The sequence below is a fragment of the Helianthus annuus genome, chromosome 2 (assembly GCF_002127325.2).
Source record: "Helianthus annuus cultivar XRQ/B chromosome 2, HanXRQr2.0-SUNRISE, whole genome shotgun sequence".
In the NCBI taxonomy this organism is placed as follows: domain Eukaryota; kingdom Viridiplantae; phylum Streptophyta; class Magnoliopsida; order Asterales; family Asteraceae; genus Helianthus; species Helianthus annuus.
The window spans coordinates 45,422,994-45,445,079 of record NC_035434.2 but is presented as its reverse complement, the minus strand read 5'-3'; the positions used below and the strand labels follow the sequence as shown (position 1 = coordinate 45,445,079).

General features: G+C 35.1%; 1 long non-coding RNA gene across 3 annotated transcripts; it reads left to right on the top strand.

Annotated features, from left to right (window-relative positions):
• Window positions 1–4,524: 4,524 nt before the first annotated feature.
• LOC118484043 lies at window positions 4,525–6,775 on the top strand. Of its 3 annotated transcripts, XR_004872614.1 has the most exons (3): window positions 4,536–4,938; window positions 5,471–6,212; window positions 6,473–6,775. It is a non-coding gene; the product is annotated as an uncharacterized LOC118484043 (long non-coding RNA). The 3 variants fall into 3 exon arrangements; XR_004872613.1 differs by lacking the exon at window positions 6,473–6,775 and having other exon boundaries at window positions 4,525–4,938; window positions 5,428–6,256; XR_004872612.1 differs by lacking the exon at window positions 6,473–6,775 and having other exon boundaries at window positions 4,533–4,938; window positions 5,471–6,256.
• Window positions 6,776–22,086: the final 15,311 nt, after the last annotated feature.

The window sequence follows — 22,086 nt, the reverse complement described above, 5'->3', positions numbered from 1 at the left end:
ATTCATTTCTTTTGGCAAAAAAGTTTGACTCTTTTATGTTCGACATCTCGCTCACCAGACTTTGGTTTTGTGTTGACAACCTGTCAACCTCACCCTGTAATTCACGACATCTTAAACACACAAAATTAAATTGTACCTCTTCCTTATGAACTTCTGTAGTTTGATCAGCAATAACTTGTTCAGCTTCACTCTCTTTCTCTACTTCAGCATCCACTTTTGATTCAGCATTTTTCACTTCAGCCTCAGCATCATTCACAATAGTTTCAGCCTTATCAACTGGCACTATCTCTGCCATGAATGCCTGAGTGGCACTCTCATTTCCCTGATATCGCCTTTGTAATGCATCCCAAATATCCTTTGAATTAGTGTACTTATTAAAGGTATGCTTGATGCCATCAGGTAAGGACATCTTAATAGCAGCTAAGGCTCTCTTTTCAGCCTCATACATCTTTTTATCATCCTCTTGCATGTTCACATAGTCTGTTCTACGTGGTCTGCCCTCATAATCGTGTGTTGGGTTTGTGTACCCATCTACAATTCAGATCCACATGCGTGCATCCTGAGATTCAATGAACGATTGGAAGCTGTCCTTCCATGTAAGATAATTCTCCACCTTCATCATCTTAGGTGCATTCAAATTGGTCATGTTCGACATTTTAAATGTTGCAGACTGAGAAAACCATACAAAATATCAGCGAAAACAGTGGTTACCAAATTACACCGTTAGAATCGTCTCGAAAAGACGAATCCAATGATATATAACGTCGAAAACCGAATTCGGGATTTTCCAGAGTTTTTTTGTCCTAAAAATGCAAGGAATTCAAAGGTGCAGACGGTTTTGTCAAACGAGCTATGGATCAATTCTATTTGCAACGCTTGCCAGAAAATATTCCACCACTTTTAAATTTGCTGGTTTTAATTTCTCTATTAATTTCGCTATTGAGTCAGTTAATTTCGCTGGTCTGTTACTTAACACGGTTACCAAAGTCGCCTTTGGATTTTAAATTCGCCGATAACTTCGCTGGACTGTTAATTTCGCTAGTACAGTTAGTTTCGCTGGTCTGTAAATTTGGAAATTCAATCTTCTCGAAAATTCTGATGATTTACCATATTCTTTTAACAGTTTCCTGCAAAATCACAAGGCAAAATATCAGTAATTTTTTGAAAACAATATGATAAACACGAAGAACAGTCTTCGAATTCCAACCAAATACTCTTCAAAAACAACCAAATACTGTCCTGAAAACCTGTAAATCAGCAATCAAACGAACAAACTGATCAAACACTAACAAATTCGCAGAAAAATTATCAGAACTTAAAAAATTCGAAACCCTAATTTCAGGTTTCAAAAATTTCGAAATTTTTTCACCCAAATCTGCCAAGCATAATTCTGAACCGAGCCTTCAAGAGCCTAATGCTCTGATACCAATTGTAGGTCCCTATCCCGTGGATCGTAACGAGATTGATAATCAACCAAGGGTGCGGAATCCCCTTGATCAATCGAACAAACAGAAACAAGAATAAAGATGACAAACACGAAACAATCACTTTCAATCGGGTCTTCTATTGATTATCCAACACAAGGTTTACAATCAATTCAAGACCCACAAGAAATCTCTCAGCCACTCTCTAACTATTACAAAGCTAAACCCGCTAACTGTTTATCGTTTAACTAATTACAAGATATCCAAAATCCAAATCTAAGCTGTTGTCACAGATATGCACCAACAATTTGTTTGGGCAATTAGCTTAATCGGGGTTTTTATTTCATGACTTATAAGGGTTACTCGATAGGTGAGGAACGTTAAACTTGATAGGTGGTGGAACAATCGATTTAGTTAAGCATACTGTAATACTTTTGGGATCTTTATCGTTGAACTTTCTCATATTATTTTGAGTAAATTACAAAATTCGTCCTTTATATATATATGTTATTGCAAATCATGTTCTTTGTCTTCAATAATTACACTAATCATACCTAATGTTTACAAATCCTAACATGTTATATCCTTTATCACAAACCCAGTTACTTTTCTCAATTAATTGTAGTTATGTGGAGCCCACGTGAGGGCATTAATGTCTTTTAACCTACCCATCTGTTTCCCCCATTTAAAACCCTAAATAACCCTAATTTGTTGACTGATATTGGTTACCCTGGTTCACCCTCATCTGCACCCTCATCACGCTCCACAATCGTCGACGCAGCTAAAGCCGCAGACCCAACCATAGTCACAACAGTTGACGCACCCGACTGCACAATCTTCAAATAACTCGAAAGTGACCAAAACGAACTCAGTACAAAACCATTACCACCACCATACCTCTGCTTCTGATCAATCTTCCTCGTCACCACACCTCAAAACAACACAACACCTATCCAATTCACCACCAAAACCCTAATTCTTCCCCATTCTACGCTAATCATAACCACAAAACCTGTTTTCAACACTCACAAGTCTCCACGAACATTAAACATCACTTACTTTAAACAAACAAAGCATCCGATTGGTACTATCAACACTTCAAACGGATCAATCACAAACACGAACGAATTCGAATCCTCCAGCAAAAAAAAATAACGAAGGATTTGATCCTATTCAAGTATTTACAAAGCAAAGAATCTGAGAAACTAACTAGCACAAACTGAATCGAAACAATCGAAACAAGTATTTACTCTGCATAGGCAATTTCTTGAAGACTTTCTGTAGCAGATAAGGGTGAAACAGGGCAACCAATATCAGTCAACAAATTAGGGTTACTTGGGCTTTTAAATGGGGAGAAACAGATGGATAGGTTAAAAGACATGCCCTCATGTGGGCCCCATGTGACTACAATTAACTGGTTTTGGGGTAAAGGATATAACATGTTAGGATTTGTAAATATTAGGTATGATTAATGTAATTATTGAAGACAAAGGACATGATTTGCAATAAAATACATATATAAAGGACGACTTTTATAATTTACCTTATTATTTTTTGCTTTTCAATATGGTTTATGTAATAGTAAAACATTAAACCATATGGGTTGGAATGTTACATATAATCTGAAAAAGTAATTTGGTGCAACTATAGCAATAAAGATACAAAATATTGGTGGTTTTTCACAAACCCATTTTTATCTTCTATATATCTCTAAGATATGCTTTTGATTTTGACTATATTGTTGTATACGTTTAAAAAAACCTCCAACATCAAACTCCATGAAATTAAGATTTTATTCAGAATATTTGTTACCGTCTCTTGTTCAATAGCGATGATTTCATAACAAACATATGTTTTGAATGGTAGTATTTCACAACGTTAATCCCTCGGGCAACGCCAGTAGCACAGTTTTACGCCCCTCATCGCAACACAGTGGGCTTAAGACCAACAGCATAGTTTTGTGGGGGCGGGAGGTGCGGCGGACCCCCAAACTTTTCGCTCGTTAGTGGAGAATATGTAGTTTTCGTATAAAAAATTTTGGGTATATATGTTTTTGACCCCCCGGTTTTATAGAAATTTTTGGTATATACGTTTTTGACCCCTCGGCCGGAAATTTCAAACTTCGCCACTGTCTTTAAGACTAGTTGTCTACTAATACAAGAAAAAGAGTTAATTACTGTTTTCGTCCCTGTGGTTTGTCAAAAATCACTATTTCAGTCCATTAGTTTAAAAATTGCGATTTCAGTCCCTGTGGTTTCACTTTCGTAACCATTTCAGTCCACCTCGTAACCATTTCAGTCCCTGTACTAACAGAATAAATGGATTGAAATGGTTACGAAAGTGAAACCACAGGGACTGAAATGGTTACGACAGTAAAACCACAAGGACTGAAATCACAATTTTTAAACTAATGGACTGAAATAGTGATTTTTGACAAACCACAGGGATGAAAACAGTAATTAACTCACAAGAAAAATAAAAGTAATATCAACAGGTGAAGACAACCTGAACTTTTCAATTTAAAATATGTTTATATAACAATATAAATTTTTGATTGAATTACTTGATACATCAATAATTAAATTCTTATAGCAGAAAGATAAATAAATACGTTAGCATAAGTAAAGCATAAATTTTCGTCAACAAAGAGCTGCGATCCCCTAATCTGCCAAACTAATAACGTGTTTTATCGCTAATCCTCAATGATAAACATAGCTTTGATTCTAAAGACCTTTTCACCTAGCAAAAGATCACATGTTGTTAGTTGGTTATATATAGAAAAAATATAATATAACACATGAATTTACTTTGTAAAATATAATATAACACATGAATTTACTTTGTAAAAAAATAACAACGGATGTACTCAAAATCAAAATGTATTCGTTTTAATTGATAAATGATGCAATGGGAAACTGTATAAAAGTTACTGAATTTTATGTTGATTTTCATTTAATTTAATTAAAATTTGATTTAATGTTAATTTATGTTACTCAGTTTTTGTTTCATAAGTTATTGTCCTATATATTAAAAACCCAATGGAATGAACAGTGATTTTAGGTTAGGGCTTTTTAGGTATTTAACACAAGACACGTGCGTCTCCTCAGCCTCCACCGCTCCCATCCCATTCTCTTCTCCAGTATCAACAACACACAGACCACCGCTCCCCATCCTATTTTCTTCTCCGGCATCAACACACAGATTTTAGGAAGACAGAGAGGAGCAAGAGAGAGACAAAGTTTTAGACAGGTAGAGAGAGCTGAGCGAAGGTGGTGGACGAACGGGTGGTGGTCTCCGTCCGGCCACCGACCGGTGGTGATGGTCCGGTGGATTTGACGCAGCAAACAACGGTAGAAGGCGGTGGTGCTTAACGGTTCCGCTGTGACACTATGGCGACGACAAACCTCCCTTTAGACTACTCCTTTCTTTTGCCAGATCTGAAGGTTCTGGTGTACGGCGATGGTGAAGGTTCTGGTGCACGGCTGTACTGGCGATCGTTCTGGGGAGATCTTAGGTAATCAATTTTTTATGGTTTTCTTATTCATGATGATCATGTTTTTATTGTCTTTGTTGCTGAAATTTGTTGCTCAAATTAATTGCATGTGGTGTTTAAGAAAGATATGGGCAAACTTTTCCGATCAACGAATCCAAGGGATTTTAGGCCCTTCAAAGGAAGAATTTAACGATTTTTTTATTGCAAATCGGTCGGTACATCCAAGTAAAGATCAACAATTAGTTTTATGTTAACGAATAAGCAGAGTTATCTGTACCAATTAGTAGTTATAATTTGCTTATTTCATAATGCGAGACTGCAGTATCCAGAGCTTAGAGCATTCACATCCAATCCATCAAATTATACATACATTCCACTAAAAAACAACTCCTATATCAATATATTTTCACTAAAAACAAATACTTTTTCTCTCTCCTTTCAATTAGAAGTGAAAGATTTTATTTCTCTTTTGTTAACTGATATAAATTTATTTATCCTTATGTCTATTAGATATGCGGAGTCAGGATTTAACTAATTTCCCTTTTATTTTAAGTGGGTGACGGAGGATAGTAGCTGGAAGTCTGACATTGATTTGAATGAATTGAATGCTTCGTACCAATGCCAAACACAGGTCAAGCAATAGCTTTTCAATTTGTTTTCTCATATATAATTTTAGAACTGAAATATTCATAAAAAAGTCAACTTCCATGTATCATTACTAACTTCATAGCTTTATATGAATGTATATGTAAAGCTTCTTACTCGCATATTCAAGTTCGCTTAGAAATTTTGTTTTCTCATATAGAGTTTTAGAACAAAAAGATTCATTAAAAACAATCAACTTAATTTTCGTAGTTGAAAATTCCCAATTGTTGTTGCTTTCTTTATGAAAACTATAACGCTCTCTGCCTCAACCGCATTACTCTGCTGCAACTCTAAGGCCAGGTTGGGTCCCAGTGACAAATTAACAGGTGCATGTGGGCGAGATATGGATTCAGGCAGCCCTACTTTTTGGGCCGACATGCTAAGTACTAGCTACGAGGACATGATAATCAAGCACGGATACAACGATGCCAAGATACTACTAGACCTGATCACTTGCAAAACCGGTGAACCAATGATGTTTCGCTAGGTAACTGATGTTGTTGTGAACAAGGTAACTGATATAATGGCTGACCCTTCAATAACGACCGGAACTCATGTCATGACTACTGAACCGCAAGCCCTCCTGTTACCCCAACCAACACCAGACGCCAAGAACATTGCAACAAAAAGACGGCTACAAGATTCACCAGGTAACCTTCAACTGCTAAATTTACATACAAAACAACAATTACCATCCGAAGAATACTAACAATTTTACATAGATGCAAGTCATGGTTGAAAGAAAAATCAATTCATAGAAAGCTTATTTGCTACGTAGCAACCATGCATTTTGGGTATAGCTAAAAATATGCAGGTCAACAACAATCTAAGATGCATGAACTACACTAAGTGTTTACTCAACAAAAATACCTTAGCTTTTTACGGGTGGAAACTATTTTGCAAGGAGCAGCTTGGATAATATTTGGATAAAATATGTAAACAACAAGTGCATGTACTTTGGATCAAATACAGTATAGTCGGCGCCGACCTTTTGTATATCTCAAGAAAACTAAATCGTTCTCCAAGCCATTTTGTATATTGTAAGAAGAACTTTTGTAAAGAACAACTACATGTACTCTGGATCAACTGTCGTATAACCAGCACCAAACTTTTGTGTATTGTAACACTACTTTTGTATCATGTCTCCGAATTCTATTTTACACGTTAATAACTTTGCAAAACTGTCGCAACACGCGGGTCCTTCTTACTCGATTGTTTCATTTACAGAAATTTCTGTTTATGTTCAAGGAATAAAGGGATTTTACTAGCAGCTTAGATTTCATGACCATATTTCTAAGGCCGAACACCTGCAAGCCATGACAGCCACGAGCCACGATTATGATGATAAAATGCTATAATCATCAAAACTACGTACATCTTAGTACATCTGAGCATATCCATCCTCGCGCAACGCGCGTGTTGGAATAACACTAGTATTATTAATTTTGAGTAAATTGTCAAAATGGTCCATAAAGTTTGGTTACTTTTAACACTTTAGTACAAAACTTAAACCTTTCGAATCTGTGTCCCTGTGGTTTCAATTTTGTTGTCATTTTCATCGAAAATTAAAATGTAGTCAGATTTTTCAGTTAACATTCAGTTTTTTTTATCTTTTTGTTCCCTTTTAATGAAGGGCAAAATGGTCTTTTAACGTTTTATTATGACAAATTAAAAAAAGCTGACAATTTTGCCATTCATTAAAAGGGAGGAAAAAGACAAAAAAAAAAAAAAAAACTGCATGTTAACTGAAAAATCTAATCAAATTTTGTTTTGGATGAAAATGACAACAAAATGGAAACCACGTCGACTCAGATTCAAAAAGTTTGAGTTTTATACTAAAGTAACAAAAGTAACCAAACCTCAGGGATCATTTTGCCAGTTTACTCATTAATTTTTTTCATAAGTTAAGGTATTAATTATTTTTATGACCAAAAATGTTAAATGCTCTTTTACCATTTTGGTAAACTTTTTGGGATGAGAAAACTGGTATGATATAACAAGAATTAACACAAGATTAGTGCTAAGAGAAAGAAGAAGAGAATTGTATAACTTATGAAAGTGTATACACGAGGTGCATTTTCTCTTCTACCTTGAGCTAGTATTTATACTACAAAAAGATTAACTATTTTGTAGACAAAGTTAACTATTTGGTAGACAAGATTAACTATTTAGTAGACAAAGCTATCCATAAGTTTGACAAAGAGCTCATCCACTTGCTTGGTAAATCTAGTGGTAAATCTTGATCTTCATGGTAAACTTTTTAATAATATTCATAACACTCCCCCTTGGATGACACTTTGCAAACTTCGGGGTCTTTAAGTACTGCCTCATTAAAAACCTTGCTAAAGGAAAACCTAGTGGGAAAAACCTTAGCTAAGGGAAATAGAGTGAAGTCTATAGCTCCCCCTCAAGTTAACAATTTGTAAGGAATCACATTCTCCGTACATAACACATGCCAATGTCATGAACATGTTTCCTAAAAGTTGCTGTAGGTAGTGCTTTTGTGAAAAGATCGGTTGAATTGTTGTTGGATTGGACATATCTCATCTCGACCTGATTGTCTTTAATAAGGTCCCGAGTATATAAAAAGAATCTTGGTGGTATATGTTTTGTTCTGTCACTTTTGATATACCCTTCTTTCATTTGAGAGACACAAGCGACATTATCTTCATGGATAGGAGTTGGACTTCGATCTTTCTCTAGCCCACAAGAAGTCACAATGTGTTGTGACATAGATCTTAACCATACACATTCTCTTGAAGCTTCATGTAGTGCAATAACTTCAACATGATTTGATGGTGTTGCGACAAGTGTTTGTTTTTGAGAACGCTATGAAATCGCAGTTCCTCCGTTCATAAATACATATCCAGTTTGAGATTTTGCTTTGCATCTGCATAACCAACTAACCCTTCTTTTGAATCGTTGGGATAAAACAAGCCTAAATCAACAGTACCTCGAAGATATCGGAAAATATGTTTAATCCCATTGCAGTGCCTTTTAGTAGGAGCTGAACTAAATCTTGCCAACAAGTTCACTGCAAAAGAAATGTCAGGTCTCGTACAATTCGTAAGATACATAAGGGCTCCAATTGCACTGAGGTATGGTATTTCTGGACCAAGAATGATGCAGGGCTATCTTCTTATTTGAATTTTAAAAGTTTGTTTTATGTTTTATCTTTTATATTTATGTTTATCTCTAAGGTTGTTAGGGTCTAGTATAAATAGAGGTGTTGGTGAACATTTTATGTTTAGTTTTTGTTATTTTTTTAATAGAAAAGAACGTTGTTCTTGAACCCTTCGGTTCGTTTATTAGTCTTTGATTAGTCAATTGTTCTTGAGCCATTTGAGTGCACGCGAAACCGCATCAGGTGGTATCAGAGCTTTGGTTTTCAAATGGCTCTACATGAAGGCAAGTGTTTTCTTGTTCGAAGAGTCGGCGTCCGAGGCATCGACAAGAACATTGGTGGTTCACGTGCTCGTGGTGAAGTTCGACACCCTACTCGCAGAGTCGCCGACCGAGGCAGCGATGGAATCTATCTAGACCCACGAGATCTTAAGATCAAACGGCTTCGTCAACGAGTCCGAGATCTTGAAGAGATCAAACGGCTTCGCCAATGAGTCCGAGATCTTGAAGAGATCAAACGGCTACGCCAAAGAGTCCGAGATCTTGAGTTACAACGGGAGATGCGCGTTAAGGAAACCGAATCGGGAACCATCGTCCGGGACGATGTTAACGAGGAAGAGGAGTATCCTTTCGACCATCCCCACCCTCGGTTCAACGAGCCGATCTATCAAGAAAGTTTTTCAGAAGACGAACCGAGGTTCGATGTAGACGGGATTGAACCCGATGAAGAGGAATATTTGTGGGCGCGACAAGCTGTTAATGGAGTTCCCAATCGAGAGGAAGAAGAAAAGGAAAAAAAGGTTCATAAATCTTCGAAGGTATCTCCAGGTATGTTTGATGAAATTATGGATGTGTATACAGTAGTGGCTTCCATGGTTGCCTTTTTTTCCAAACCGTATGAAACGGGATTTCCATTGGGGCGAGATTTGACTAAAGATCCTATTAGTATGGGAATTCAAAGTGGACCAAATTTGTCGGTGGTAAAAAACAACTTAATTGTTTGCGATAAGGATGTAGCAGGTGATAATTGTGTTTCCATGCATAATTTTAAAAGGTTTGAGAATAAGAACGGTGGAAAAAAAAGTGGAATTCATAATTTTGATTTGTCCACTAGGCTGACTCATCACATCCATGAGTCACTTGAGATTGAATTAAAAGTGTATGATGGGCCGCATAATATTACAGATAATCATATAATTGTAAGTGATCCCGATTTTAATTCCCATACAACAAAAAGAGTTGGCCCAAATAGAGTGTTGATTGTTGAAGCCCAACAAATGCCTGTGATGGAAACTAAAATTCAATTTGGGGCCATCCCGTTCATTAGTTATGCACATGCTACTCATTCTTCAATGGAGTTCCAAGTATGAGAAACGGTTCAGTGGTCCCTTTGACCCTGGTGGTATTGGTCAAAAACCGGATGGGACGACCCGTAAAGTTAGGTTGTTTAGGCGGGTCATGATGATAATAGTGAATGGGAATCGGGTTGATGTTCCCTTCGACCCAGGTGGCTTTGAACCGAAGGCAAAACTCGAGGACGAGTTTTTTCGAAGAGGGGGAGTATGATGCAGGGCTATCTTCTTATTTGAATTTTAAAAGTTTGTTTTATGTTTTATCTTTTATATTTATGTTTATCTCTAAGGTTGTTAGGGTCTAGTATAAATAGAGGTGTTGGTGAACATTTTATGTTTAGTTTTTGTTGATTTTTTAATAGAAAAGAACGTTGTTCTTGAACCCTTCGGTTCGTTTATCAGTCTTTGATTAGTCAATTGTTCTTGAGCCATTTGAGGCACGCGAAACCGCATCAAAGAACTTCTTCGTTGTCCTCATAAGGATGAAATGGATCATTTTCGACATTAAGTGATCTAACGAACATTGGAGTGCTTAAAGGATTTGCCTTGTCCATATTGAAACGTTTTAACAACTTTTCGGTATAATTCGTTTGATGCATAAGTATTCCATTGGTCATATGTTCAATTTGTAAACCAAGACAATATTTGGTTTTTCCAAGATCTTTCATTTCAAATTCTTTCTTTAAAAGAATAATTGCTTCATGAATTTCTTCTTGCGTCCCAATTATATTTAGGTCATCAACATATACAACTATGATCACATATCCTGATGTTGTCTTAATAAAGACACATGAACAAATAAGATTATTTGTGTAACCTTTACTTGTCAAATACTTACTCAAACGATTGTATCACATCCTTCCAGATTGTTTCAATCCATATAAAGATCTTTGTAATTTGATCGAATACATTTCTTTGGATTCTGAACTTAACACTTCAGGGAGTTTAAATCCTTCAGGAACTTTCATATAGATGTCACTATCAAGTGATCCATACAAGTAAGTTGTAACAACATCCATAAGACGCATTTCTAACTTTTTAGAAACTGCTAAGCTGATTAAGTATCTAAAGGTTATTGCATCCATAACCTTGAGCTACAAGTCTCGCTTTATATCTTGTAACCTCATTTTTCTCATTTCGTTTTCGTACGAAAACCCATTTATACCCTACAGGCTTTACAGCTTTAGGTGTAACAACAATAGACCCAAAAACCTTTCGTTTGTTGAGTGAATCTAATTCAGCTTGCATAGCGCCTTTCCATTTATCCCAGTCATGTCTATTCTGACAATCATTGAAAGATTTTGGTTCAGGATCATCATCTCCACCCATGATGTCACTTGCTACAGAATAAGAAAATATCTCATCAATATTTTCCATTTCATATCGGTTCCATATGATATGTGTATGACCATAGTTGGTTGATATCTCTTTGTTAGTATCATCAACATCTTCCTCATGAGAGGTTAAAGTATTTACTGTTTTATCAAGATCATTCTCTTTGTGGTCAATTTCCTTTACAAGTGCTTTTCTTTTTCGAGATTCTTATCCTTTGAACCGATTGGCCTTCCACGTTTCAAATTCATGAGCTATCTTATTATCTATTGCCTTACTTGGGATCTGAACTCGAGCTGGAGCATTAGCAGCTGGTATATGAGATTTGGTAACTCTGTTTGTATCAGTAAAAGCATCAGGCAATTGATTTGCAATGTCTTGCAAGTGTATTATCTATTGAACCTCTGTCTCACTTTGTTTTGTTCTTGGATCAAGATGAGACAATGAAGGCACACACCATGAGACATCATTTTCTCGTTTTTTATTTTCTCCCCTTAATGCTGGGAACATTGCCTCGTTAAAACAACATTCATCAAAACGTGCTTTAAATACGTCACCTTTTAAAGGTTCAAGATATCGTATGATGGAGGCTGTTTCATATCCAACATATATTCCCAACCTTCTTTGAGGCCCCATTTTTGTGCGTTGTGGTAGTGCAATAGGAACATACACTGCACACCCAAAAATTTTAAGGTGGGAAATGTCTGGCTCATGGCCAGAAACAAGTTGTAATGGGGAGTACTTATGATTTGCACTTGATCTCACACGAATCAGTGATCCAGCATGTAAAATTGCATGACCCCAAATCGACACAGGAAGTTTTGTTCTCATTATTAATGGTCTAGCGATTAGCTATAAACGTTTGATCAATGATTCAGCTAAGCCATTTTGTGTGTGTACATGAGCAACAGGGTGTTCGACAACAATTCCCACAGACATGCAATAATCATTAAAAGCATGTGATGCAAATTCACCAGCATTATCAAGTCTCACCCTTTTAATAGTGTAATCAGGGAAATGTGCTCGTAGTTTGATAATTTGAGCAAGAAATTTTGCAAAGGCAACATTACGGGTTGATAATAAAGAGACATGAGACCATCTGCGGGATGCATCTATCAAGACCATGAAATATCTAAACGGTCCACATGGTGGATGAATTAGTCCACATATATCACCTTGAATTCTTTCAAGAAACATTGGTGATTACTTGTCAACTTTTAAGGACGAAGGCCTTGTAATTAGTTTTCTAAGTGAACAAGAGGTACATAAAGGCATTTTATTTGAATGGGGGATCTTTTGATATTTCAATGGATGTCCATGTGAGTTTTCAATAATTCTCTTCATCATTGTAGATCCTAGATGGCCTAGTCTGTCATGCCATAAGTTAAATGTCACAGGATCACAAAAACTTTCTTTTATTGCCATATATGCTTGAGGCACATTAATGTGTGTATAATGCAGACCAGAGTGGAGCATTGGCAGTTTTTCCAATATAAGATCTTTGCTCATGATGTGTAAATATTTCTTATTATCAACAGTCTTTGACTGAGTATCATATCCATTATGATATATGTTTTTGAAACTCAACAAGTTTCTTGTTGATTTTGGGGAAAATAAATCATTCTCTATAAAGAGCTTTGTGCCATTTGGTAATATTAAATTAGCTTTTCCCACTCCTTCTATCAATTTTGTAGGACCTGATATTGTATCAACGGTTCCTTTTGTTGGTTTCAACTCATAAAAATATTTCTTAGATTTAAGTATAGTGTGTGTGGCTCCATTATCCGCTATACATATATCCGCATCATTTGTTTGCTCTTGTGCTCCAGTGGTATTCGTTTTAATCTTGAAAATATAAAAAATAATAATAAGTGTATAACGAAGGCCTTATGAATTATTTTATAATAAGAAGTTTATTTATTAGTTGAAAACGTTACTTGAAAAGAAAGACTAATGAAACATAATAAGGATAGTTATAATAAAGGAAATTACATAATTATTGCATATAATTATTATGGTTTAGCAACATTTGTTTCAGAGTTCCATGTCATTGGTATAGTCGGTGACATTCAGTTCGACGTTGATATCATTAAAATTATCCACATGGTTCATCTCCTTTTCTTTTCTTTTCTTTTGAGAGAGGCTTGGTAAAGTTCACATAAATGTGAAGGTGTACGACAAGCCTTTGACCAATGGTTTGTACTTCCACATCTGAAACAAGAAATGCCATTGTTTTCGAACCTACCAGCTTCATTCCTTTTGTTATACTGGTTGGAATTGGTATTTTGTGGAGTGTGGTAATTGGGGGTTCTTTGATTTCAACCACGACTACGACCGCGACCACGTCCACGACCATGGGAATTACCTCGGAAATTTTTATTTCCTTTGAAGGAATAGTTGCGACCATTACCTTTACCAAAGTGGCCACGGCCACGGCTTCGTCCCCATTTTCTTCCAGAGTCTTTAGTATCATTATTAATAACAACATTTGCTTCTGGAATGGCTAATGATCCAGTGGGACGAGCTTGATGATTTTTCATTAGTAGCTCATTGTTTTTCTCTGCTACGAGGAGAAATGAATTTAGATCAGAATATCTTTGAAACCTTTGCAACCGATATTGTTGTTGCAAGTTTTTATTTGATGCATAAAATGTGGAGAAAGTTTTCTCCAACACATCTTCCTCCGTAACAGTTTGCCCGCAGAATCGGAGCGTTGAGCATATTCTGAACAAAGCAGAGGTATATTCATTCACCTTTTTAAAATCTTGGAACCTGAGATTGTTCCATTCATCTCTAGCAGTGGGAAGTAAAACTTCCCTTTGATGATCAAATCTGCTTTTTAAATCTTCCCACAAAACGTATGCATCCTCACAATTTGAATATTCAAATTGCAACATTTCATCAATGTGTTTATGGAGGAAGACATCGGCTTTTGCCTTATCTTGACTGCTACAATTATTCCACTCCGTTATTGTTTCCAAAACACCCATTGATTTGAGATGTCGCTTGATATGTGCCGTCCACGGCATATAATTTTCTCCGGTGATATTAAGAGCCGGGAATTCAATTTTTGCTATGTTTGCCATTTTGTTGCTAAACACAAATAAGATAAATATTAAAATCTAAATACTCATTAATAATGAGATAACATACATAGGTACAACTATAAATAAATAAATGAATACATAAGTACTAAAAAGATGAGGTGGCAGCCCATACATTAAGGTCGGCAACAAAATCAATATTATGCCGGCCAATATTAAAACCGGGTGAATCATATTCGAAATTTTTTCTTGAATAACCTTGAGAATAAGAGTCTTTGTTGTGAAAAAAAATGAGATTGATAATTGGTAATTTATAGTGGTAAATTATAACCTTTTTGCAAATGTTATATTACCGTTTTATAGCTTTTATATAACGGTTATATATATATATATGTATTTATAATAAACGATGCACTGCATAAATGTTATTTTATAAGATATAAAATTAGGATGCATAATAATAAAAATAAAAATGTTAGTATACATAAATAAACGTAAACTCTAAATGAAATGTGAGCGTGTGTGTATAAATAAAGGTTAGTTGCGATAAAAGTAAAAGTTAGATGCATAATTAAATGTTAGATTGTTAGTAGTCCCGTAGTTATGGCGATAAAAGTAAAGTTAGATGCATAATTAAATGTTAGATTGTTAGTAGTCCCGTAGTTATGAAATATGTATATTAAAATGTTCTTTTGTACTTAATTTTCTTTTCAAAGTAAATTATAAAGTTAATGAAGTGCTTACATTGCTTATGATGGATATCTTTGGGCTTAAGGTCTTCTTTGATTTGGATATAAGCGACTCGTGCTAATAACGTGTTATGATATAACAAGAATTAACACAAGATTAGTGCTAAAACTTTAAGAACTTTAGAAATGTTATAAGAGAAAGAAGAAGAGAATTGTATAACTTATGAAAGTGTATACAGGAGGTACATTTTCTATTCTATCTTGAGTTAGTATTTATACTTCAAAAAGATTAACTATTTGGTAGACAAGGTTAAGTATTTGGTAGACAAGATTAACTATTTAGTAGACAAAGCTATCCATAAGTTTGACAAAGAGCTCATCCACTTGCTTGGTAAATCTAGAGGTAAATCTTGATCTTCATGGTAAACTTTTTAATAATATTCTTAACAAAAACCATTTTTATAAGAAAAGTAATGTGCGAAAGAGTGTATATAAATATTGATATAATTTTGCCAGTCTTTACACTAGTTCACGTTTCGATTAGTCTTTTGCCTTTGTACCTAAATCAGATGACCGATTTGCACGTCAGTATTGCTGCGGGGTAAGAGTGTATATAAATATTGATAGAATTTAAGTATTAAATTTAGAAAACACGATAAGATATGATCACTCTATACTTAACACTAGGGCAAGTGCACCCATCGTAAGCGTAATATAGTGATAGTAAGATACCGATGTCGTCTAAAGATACAAGAGCTTTAGTACCGAGATGTTATCGACATCTAGTCAAGCCGATAAAGGAGTGGTTTTTGTAGCTTTTATAAATGAAAACATGAAAATAAATAAATAGAAGATAGTTGGTTTTGAAATCAGTTTTAGGAAAAGGGGTACTTGGGTTTTCATTATCCCTTGATGCTTTGTTAACTAAGTTTTGCCATGAATTACATGAGCTCACTTTAGACGACCACCATACGTCTTTGGAGGGTTATTCTGAGTACTTTGCGAGACAACCCACTAAATCCGTCCTAATAAGAAGACCTAGTAAGTAATTTTGTTCTATTGATGCATATAAAGTCGTTGGGCTTCATGTTAGTGGTCCCCACACATCTCAACCATGTTGGATAGAATCAATAGGGAAACTCTTTGCAAGGTCAGAATCAAACCTACAACAGTGCCACATAATCAGCAGGAAAACTATACACCGTTAGAGTTTAGTATTAAGTAAAAAAGTAGTAAAATAAGGAATTTATACCACCAAACACTATGGACCTCTTGGTTTGTTCCTATCTCTCCGAGAGTAGTGTAGATAATACAAACCAAGTCCTTGACGCTTAGATTTTGCCACAACGCCAAAGCAAGGCTTTACCAAACCCGAACTCCCAAACCAAAGCTTCTCATCCCATTTTCAAACAGTTAACATGTTATTACTACATAAACATAGAAAATATGAATGTTTGACTCAACAAACACAAGGTTATTAGTTTGTTTTTAAGAATTTGGAAAACTCACTTTTAATATTGTAATTAGTACTTAAAGTCATTAACACACATAAACACATGGCTTCACAGATAGACTTTAACAAACTTGGGAAGATTGTATTAGGGCCAAACTATCCACACACCAATTTTGCCTATCTACACACCTAAAAGGTGATTTTTGTCTTTACATGTACACCCTGCAGTGTCGAACTGTGGCCAAAACGGGGGCGTTTTGGTCCGATTAACCAGACAAAGACTGACGGGTCTGTTGTCCGGACCAAAACGCCGAGCTTTGGCCGCGTTTTGGTCCTGTCAACCAGACCGGGTATCAGTCTTTTGTCTGGTTGACAGGACCAAATCGCGGCCAAAGCTCAGCGTTTTGGTCCGGTCAACAGACCCGTCAGACACCCGTCAGTCTTTGTCTGGTTGATCGGACCAAAACACCTCGTTTTGGCCACAGTTCGACACTGCAGGGTGTGCATGTAAAGACAAAAATCACCTTTTTGAGTTTGTAGATAGTGAGATGAGTGTGTGGATAGGTACACTCTTGTATTAATCATCACGAGATTGAAAATTACTTAACGTGGTTCATAAAGTTACTTAATGATTACAAAACCAAGAGAAAGTTGGTAGAATTAGAGTGTATAAGGGGGTAAAGAGAAAAATTGAACAAGTGAAATGAGAGAAGAAGCTTCAATTTATAGGTAGAAATTGGTCATGAGGCATGGCTCGTGCCTAGAGCAAATCTTTGAGAATCTAACTGGGGGCCAAGCATGGGACGTCGTTCGCTCTTGTGGGCCCCGCCATATCTTCAAATCTCCACTGGAGATCTTTTCGTCAATTTTTTGTTAAGGCTCAGGACGTGCTAGCAGAACTTCTGTTTTTTCGCGCGGAATTCCTTTGTTTGTTCGTTTTGAACCTGATTTGTCCTGAAAAACAAAAATAAACTAAATTAAGCTTATTTCAAATTTATTTCCAAGAAAGCTATTAAAAATTGGGTTTATTTTTATACGAAAAACATGCATATTTATACGTATATCAATGCTTAAAATAAAAATAATGTAGTCGAGCAACTCAAAATATAAATAAAAAATAGTTTGTTAAAGATAAAATAAAAATTTATTATAGACGTGATAAAACTGATCTATATAGGGTAACAAAATAATAAATATATGGTTTTAATATAAATACACTCTACAAAAGAAACAAGTACTTTTACTCTAAAATTAATTTTTTAATATCAAAGTAAACATATGATTCAATTATTACAAAGAAATTTGGCTGATGGGTTTTTTTAATAAATAATTTGTTAAAGACTGTAGTTCAGGGGGAATTAGATTTGAAACTAGAATTTGTTAAGTAAATGAGGCAATTTTACTTGAATTTTTTTTTTTATAAAAGTATTGGAATTAATCACGAAAGACATCAATTACGACCGCCACCAACGTTACCACAACATACTCATTACTGCTGCAACAATCATTGCCGCCACTTACCATTCGACGTCGCAAGCTATTAGTCCCCTCAACCAACTGCACTTCGTTGTCGTTGCGTTAGCCATGACGAGGTGACACGGGTTGCAGCAACGACAATAAAATGTTGATTGTAACTACGTCAGGGCGGGAGCAGCAACTGCGATGGGGCAGCAAGCGAATCGGAGATTCCAATTCCGTTAGTTGACTTCCTTCATAATCTGGAGGGACACTATATACATTCACATTAAGATAATTGAGTGAATTCATCACATTTCAAATTTTAATCATTTATTAACCAAAGAAATTTGTTTTAGAGTTTATATTAAATATTAATAAGTTTTGCTAATAAACATGTTTGAATGGAATTTAGAAACTAATTACATCCTAGTGGAATTCCTCACGCTCCGTATCAGTTTGGTACGGTATCGATACAATATCAACACTTGGTATAACAGCCGACAGACATATCTCCAAGACTATAATGAGACGCGTTTTATATCGATTGAAAACTACAAAAATGAATATTGGTACGGATGTTGTTTAGCTGGTATTGACTCAATTCTTCACGGTACGTACGCATACTTACATTGGCTATAACCTACGGTGCCGTACAAATACTCTATTGTGAATACAACTCCATTTTCAATTAATATTACCATGTCGTGTAAAAAAAACCATAAAAACGAATACAGTACCGGTACCGTTGTTGCACAGACAGTATCGATTCAGTCCGTCATGATAAAGAACGAAAAAATGAAATGTGTTTGACCCATTCGAACTTTTATCGAATCGTAGATAAAAGTAATTGCGTTGTAACAATACATTTTCAAATTTTATAAAACATTATATTATGTTACTAAGATAACGAAAAGGGTAAACAACATCACTTTACATGAAAAGGAAAGCACGAGGCAACTTTGATAACATGTATGTTTGTACTTCGGTCACTTGTACCTTACTATCAAATAACTCAGTTTTGAGTAAAATTTATATGGATATGTAGATAAAAATAGACATGTCGCAATGACATACACAAAATTTTATAGATGAAAATAAATATGTCGCACAAAATTAAACTCTATTAAAATACACCAAATTTGATTTTAAGAAATTCAAGGGAGTAAACAAGATTACAAGCCATCAAAATTTTTTATGTATAATTTGGGTTGTGGTGGGGTGGGTTTATTTTATTGTGTTCACATTTGTTCTCGTGGTTCTCACATACCCTATATAATATATATATACTAGGTTATCACATGAGACTGCTTCTCGGGCTCCAAAAAGTTAATGTTATTAAAAAATATTTATCACTAGTACATAAATAGTAAATGACTTAAAGATTTCAAAGCAAGTCATATAGCATGCACTAAAGGTGTAATTTAAGTGTAATTGAGATTACAAAGATAGGTTATGATCCATGCATATTGTATACTTTTAAAAGAGGATGGCGGATAGTCGATAGCCTACCATCACAATACCTAATTATCACTTCGGTTTTAAATGGTAATAACACGTGTATTACATGGGCTGGACCATTTAATTTACAAAGTGTATAAATAAAATAAATACAAAAAACTACATATTAAAGAAAGTTGTTATTAAACCATCTAATGTATGTGTATATAACTTCTACAACCAAGTCAACTCTACTCTCGCCTAGGAAAAGAGGCCGAGTACAGAATCACACAAAAGGACACATAAATAAACACGAAGCTTTATAAGCTAAAATGTATTACCTACTCTTATCATCAAATTCTAGAAATGCAAAGCCTAGACGTGACTGTGGATCGCCACAAATTTGACAATCCAGAACCTTTATAATGGCATACAAAATGTTGAAATAATCAATTCAACATAAAGTTAAAAATAATAAAGTAAATTTAAAGAAAAAAGAAGTTACTTGTCTATAGGTGCTAAAGAGAGCACCAAGTTAATCTAAGACAAATATTAGTGCTTCTTTAAACGATAACCTATTACGAATTTTAACATTATTTTTGTTCGATCCCGTTCCAACCTGAAACAAAATGACCGTTTTCTTCAAAACAACCTAACCTGACCAAACACGTTTAAAACCTATTACCTTGCCCCACCCAGCCTGCCCGATTTCTTCGGTAAATGATAATAATATTTAAAAATAAAATAATAAAATAATCACCACCTGTCTTACAGTGTGACAATTCCGCATGATTCCAAAATGACCCTTTTGATCTCGTATAGAATAAAATATCAATCCACGATCGTACAAATCGACATACAGATTCAAGATTATAACTTCCACAAGAAGTTAAGCTGTTATCTCATAAGATTCTTACAATACCTACAGAAATAAATTAATAAATTACAATTGGTAAAGAAATACATTATTAAATAGCAAACATAATCTTCATGTACAAACCTGCAGATGCCACAATCGTCACAATGGACGACCCTTGTCAATATGCAATATAATAACCAAAATCAGTGAAACAAATACATACTCATTCGATATATAACATATACGTTCAATTTCATACATCATCATCATCATCATAGAATTTACAGATTTCATAGAAATATTCTCCCACATTGACTCCACAGTTTGTGCAGGTACACGAGAAACCTGAATTACAAATAAGAGTGTTCATAAACATAAGCAATTAAGTCGTTCTAGATCGAATCAATGAAGCATACCGGTTGTTCTATTTCACAAATGGAAATAATCACCTGCAACAAACATAAATCTCCAGCTAATTGTAATGATTAACACCTTCATACAATAAGAGTGAATTGTAAGATTTGTCCTTTATCTATATAGGAAATTTCAGACGGTGTCCTTTATCTTTAAAATTGATGAGTTTTGTATTTTATATCTTAAAATGCTACACGTTATACCCTTTAGCCCTCACCTAGTTTATCTTTTTCGTTAAATGTGACCACATGCAGGTCACATGAGGGCAAATTTGTCATTTGTTACACCCTTCACATTTCCCCCAATATATTTTTCTCCTAAATCCTAGGTCATCAGTTATCCGCAAATCGATTCCCACTAGTTCATCAGTTCATCGCAAATTCAGAGTTGAAAGTCCACAATCGATGCAATATTCAATTAAAACAAGATTCAAAACAGTTACAATTGATGTTTATCAATGCAAATTAGGAACATAATATACAAAAAGAAACCATACCAAACTCATAACTGATTCAAGTTTCATTCGACATCTTGAATCCTGAATTAAAGCAGAATTTCAAATTTATAAATCAGTTTCTGAAGTGAATGGGTATTCACACAACCAAATTTTAACAGAATTAAAGAAGGGTCTGTCGATTAATGGAAGGATACAATTGAAACCATTGCGACAATTTAGAAATGATAACTAATCACTTCTTACAGAAGAGAAGAGGATGTGAATTAAATTTTAATTTGAGATGAGAGAATGTTAGCATGTTCATCAGGTTCGTCATCTCTATTCTTTGTTTCTAGTCTTCGGTGTTCGTAGTTTCACATAATTGTGTTTGAGAGAGAGTGGAGAGAGAAACAGAAGTTGAATCTCAGATCTAAAAAGTGTTTACTAAAAAAAACCATTATCTGGTGCCTGCAGTTCCTACTGTGTGCTCCTGGACATGGTGCATGCACTTTCAGATCGTGTTTACTTTCAAAATCAAATATTATTTTGAACGGAGTTGGTGATGGTTGATATGTGTTGTGTTGATTGAAGATGGAAAGTAACGAAGATGTGGTCGGTGGTAGTTATGTATGGAAGATGTTATAATGATTGGAAAGAGTAGTGTGGAAGGTTGTGTTACGATGGGTCAAGAAGATAACAGGTAACAGTGGGTTAGCTATGATTCTTAAGGTTGATATCAAGCTGAATATCTTAAGGGGAATTGATTTAGGGATAAATGATGAACCAGGGTTTCGGATGGAATATATTAGGGGAAATATGAAGGGTGTAACAAATGACATATTTGCCCTCATGTGACCTGCATGTGGTCATAATTAACTGAAAAAGTAATCTGGCTTAGGGCTAAAGGGTATAACGTATAGCATTTTA